We start from the raw sequence: 5,241 nt of genomic DNA, 5'->3' as shown, positions 1-5,241 counted from the left end.
GCCCATATAGCTCCCGGGGGGTTCCGGTAATCTCCCGGTACTCCGGTAAAATCCCCATTTCACCCGAAACACTTCCGATATCCAAACATAGGCTTCCAATATATCAATCTTTATGTCTCGACCATTTCGAGACTCCTCGTCATGTCCGTGATCACATCCGGGACTCCGAACAACCTTCGGTACATCAAAACGTATAAACTCATAATATAACTGTCATCGAAACCTTAAGCGTGCGGACCCTACGGGTTCGAGAACAATGTAGACATGACCGAGACACGTCTCCGGTCAATAACCAATAGCGGGACCTGGATGCCCATATTGGCTCCTACATATTCTACGAAGATCTTTATCGGTCAGACCGCATAACAACATACATTGTTCCCTTTGTCATCGGTATGTTACTTGCCCGAGATTCGATCGTCGGTATCCAATACCTAGTTCAATCTCGTTACTGGCAAGTCTCTTTACTCGTTCCGTAATACATCATCTCGCAACTAACTCATTAGTTGCATTGCTTGCAAGGCTTAAGTGATGTGCATTACCGAGAGGGCCCAGAGATACCTCTCTGACGATCGGAGTGACAAATCCTAATCTCGAAATACGTCAACCCAACATGTACCTTTGGAGACACCTGTAGAGCACCTTTATAATCACCCAGTTACGTTGTGACGTTTGGTAGCACACAAAGTGTTCCTCCGGCACACGGGAGTTACATAATCTCATAGTCATAGGAACATGTATAAGTCATGAAGAAAGCAATAGCAACATACTAAACGATCGGGTGCTAAGCTAATGGAATGGGTCATGTCAATCAGATCATTCAACTAATGATGTGATCCCGTTAATCAAATGACAACTCTTTGTCCATGGTTAGGAAACATAACCATCTTTGATTAACGAGCTAGTCAAGTAGAGACATACTAGTGACACTCTGTTTGTCTATGTATTCACACATGTATTATGTTTCCGGTTAATACAATTCTAGCATGAATAATAAACCTTTATCATGATATAAGGAAATAAATAATAACTTTATTATTGCCTCTAGGGCATATTTCCTTCAGTCTCCCACTTGCACTAGAGTCAATAATCTAGTTCACATCGATAGTTCACATCATCATGTGATTAACACCCATAGTTCACATCGACATGTGACCAACACCCAAAGGGTTTACTAGAGTCAGTAATCTAGTTCACATCGCTATGTGATTAATACCCAAAGAGTACTAAGGTGTGATCATGTTTAGCTTGTGAGATAATTTTAGTCAACGGGTCTGTCACATTCAGATCCGTAAGTATTTTGCAAATTTCTATGTCAATAATGCTCTGCACGGAGCTACTCTAGCTAATTGCTCCCACTTTCAATATGTATCCAGATTGAGACTTAGAGTCATCTAGATCAGTGTCAAAACTTGCATCGACGTAACCCTTTACGATGAACCTTTTGTCACCTCCATAATCGAGAAACATATCCTTATTCCACTAAGGATAATTTTGACCGCTGTCTATTGATCTACTCCTAGATCACTATTGTACTCCCTCTCTTAACACAGTGTATGGTATACAATAGATCTGGTACACATCATGGCATACTTTATAGAACCTATGACTGAGGCATAGGGAATGACTTTCATTCTCTTTCTATCTTCTGCCGTGGTCGGGCTTTGAGTCTTACTCAACTTCACACCTTGTAACACAGGCAAGAACCCTTTCTTTGCTTGATCCATTTTGAACTACTTCAAAATCTTGTCAAGGTATGTACTCATTGAAAAAACTTATCAAGCGTCTTGATCTATCTCTATAGATCTTGATGCTCAATATGTAAGCAGCTTCACCGAGGTCCTTCTTTGAAAAACTCCTTTCAAATACTCCTTTATGCTTTGCAGAATAATTCTACATTATTTCCGATCAACAATATGTCATTCACATATACTTATCAGAAATGTTGTAGTGCTCCTACTCACTTTCCTGTAAATACATGCTTCACCGCAAGTCTGTATAAAACTATATGCTTCGATCAACCTATCAAAGCGTATATTCCAACTCCGAGATGCTTGCACCAGTCCATAGATGAATCGCCGGAGCTTGTATATTTTGTTAGCACCTTTAGGATTGACAAAACCTTCTGGTTGCATCATATACAACTCTTCTTTAATAAATCCATTAAGGAATGTAGTTTTGTTTATCCATTTGCCGGATTTCATAAAATGCGGCAATTGCTAACATGATTCGGACAGACTCAAGCATAGATACGAGTGAGAAACTCTCATCGTAGTTAACACCTTGAACTTTGTCAAAAAACCTTTTTCGACAAGTCTAGCTTTGTGGATAGTAACACTACTATCAACGTCCGTCTTCCTCTTGAAGATCCATTTACTTGCCGATCATCGGGCAAGTCAATCAAAGTCCATACTTTGTTCTCATACATGGATCTCATCTCAGATTTCATGGCCTCAAGCCATTTCGCGGAATCTGGGCTCATCATCGCTTCCTCATAGTTCGTAGGTTCGTCATGGTCAAGTAACATGACCTACAGAATAGGATTACCGTACCACTCTGGTGCGGATCTCACTCTGGTTGACCTACGAGGTTCGGTAGTAACTTGATCTGAAGTTACATGATCATCATCATTAGCTTCCTCACTAATCGGTCTAGTAGTCACAGGAATAGATTTCTGTGATGAACTATTTCCAATAAGGGAGAAGGTACAATTACCTTATCAAGTTTTCTACTTTCCTCCCACTCACTTCTTTCGAGAGAAACTCCTTCTCTAGAAAGGATCCATTCTTAGCAACGAATGTCTTGCCTTCGGATCTGTGATAGAAGGTGTACCCAACTGTCTCCTTTGGGTATCCTATGAAGACATATTTCTCCAATTTGAGTTTGAGCTTATCAGGATGAAACTTTTTCATATAAGCATCACAACCCCAAACTTTAAGAAACGACAACTTTGGTTTCTTGCCAAACCACAGTTCAGATTGTGTCGTCTCAACGGTCTTAGATGGTGCCCCTTTTTAACGTGAATGCAGCTGTCTTTAATGCATAACCTCAAAAACGATAGTGGTAAATCGGTAAGAAACATCATAGATTGTACGATATCCAATAAAGTATGGTCATGATGTTCGGACACACCATCATGCTGTGGTGTTCCAGGTGGCACAAATTTGTGAAACTATTCCACATTGTTTTAATTGAAGACCAAACTCGTAACTCAAATATTTGTCTCCGTGATCAGATCGTGGAAACCTTATTTTCTTGTCACGATGATTTTCCACTTCACTCTGAAATTCTTTGAACTTTTCAAATGTTTCAGACTTATGTTTCATCAAGTAGATATACCCATATCTGCTCAAATCATCTGTGAAGGTCAGAAAATAATGATACCCGCTGCAAGCCTTGATATTCATCGGACCACATACATCAGTATGTATGATTTCCAACAAATCTGTCGCTCGCTCCATTGTTCCGGAGAACGGAGTCTTAGTCATCTTTGCCCATGAGGCATGGTTCGCAAGCATCAACTGATTCATAATCAAGTGATTCCAAAATCCCATCAGCATGGAGTTTCTTCATACGCTTTACACCAATATGACCTAAACGGCAGTGCCACAAATAAGTTGCACTATCATTATTAACTTTGCATCTTTTGGCTTTAATATTATGAATATGTGTATCACTACGATCGAGATCCAACAAACCATTTTTGTTGGTGTGTATGACCATAGAAGGTTTTATTCATGTAAACAGAACAACAATTTATTCTCTTACTGAAATGAATAACCATATTGCAATAAACATGATCAAATCATATTTATGCTCAACGCAAACACCAAATAACACTTATTTAGGTTCAACACTAATCCCGAAAGTATAGGGAGTGTGCGATGATGATCATATCAATCTTGGAACCACTTCCAACACACATCGTCACTTCACCCTTAACTACTCTCTGTTCATTCTGCAACTCCCATTTCGAGTTACTACTCTTAGCAACTGAACTAGTATCAAATACAGAGGGTTTGCTATGAACACTAGTAAAGTACACATCAATAACATGTATATCAAATATACTTATGTTCACTTTGCCATCCTTCTTATCCGCCAATCACTTGGGGTAGTTCCGCTTCCAGTGACCAGTCCCTTTGCAGTAGAAGCACTTAGTCTCAGGCTTAGGACCAGACTTGAGCTTCTTCACTTGAGCAGCAACTTGCTTGCTGTTTTTCTTGAAGTTCCCCTTTTTCCCTTTGCCCTTTTCTTGAAACTAGTGATCTTGTCAACCATCAACACTCGATGCTCTTTCTTGATTTCTACCTTCATTGATTTCATCATCATGAAAAGCTCGGGATTCGTTTTCGTCATCCCTTGCATGCTATAGTTCATCATGAAGTTCTACTAACTTGGTGATGGTGACTAGAGAATTCTGTCAATCACTATCTTATCTGGAAGATTAACTCCCACTTGATTCAAGCGATTGTAGTACCCAGACAATTTGAGCACATGCTCACTAGTTGAGCGATTCTCCTCCATCTTTTAGCTATAGAACTTGTTGGAGACTTCATATCTCTCAACTCGGGTATTTTCTTGAAATATTAACTTCAACTCCTGGAACATCTCATATGGTCCATGACGTTCAAAACGTCTTTGAAGTCCTGATTCTAAGCTGTTAAGCATGGTGCACTACACTCTCAAGTAGTCATCATATTGAGCTAGCCAAACGTTCATAACGTTTGCATCTGCTCCTGCAATAGATCTGTCACCTAGCGGTGCATCAAGGACATAATTTTTCTGTGCAGCAATGAGGATAAACCTCATATCACGGATCCAATCCGCATCATTTCTACTAACATCTTTCAGCATAGTTTTTCTCTAGGAACATATCAAAATAAACATAGGGAAGCAACAACGCGAGCTATTGATTTACAACATAGATATGCTAATACTACCAGGACTAAGTTCATGATAAATTTAAGTTCAATTAATCATATTACTTAAGAACTCCCACTTAGATAGACATCCCTCTAATCCTCTAAGTGATCACGCGATCCAAATCAACTAAACCAAAACCGATCATCACGTGAAATGGAGTAGCTTTCAATGGTGAACATCATTATGTTGATCATATCTACTATATGATTCACGCTCGACCTTTCGGTCTCCGTGTTCCGAGGCCATATCTGTATATGCTTGGCTCGTCAAGTATAACTTGAGTATTCCACGTGTGCAACTGTTTTGCACCCGTTG

This window comes from Triticum aestivum, chromosome 1A (assembly GCF_018294505.1).
Source record: "Triticum aestivum cultivar Chinese Spring chromosome 1A, IWGSC CS RefSeq v2.1, whole genome shotgun sequence".
In the NCBI taxonomy this organism is placed as follows: domain Eukaryota; kingdom Viridiplantae; phylum Streptophyta; class Magnoliopsida; order Poales; family Poaceae; genus Triticum; species Triticum aestivum.
The sequence above is the reverse complement of the archived record's forward strand: the minus strand, read 5'-3'. Positions refer to the sequence as shown.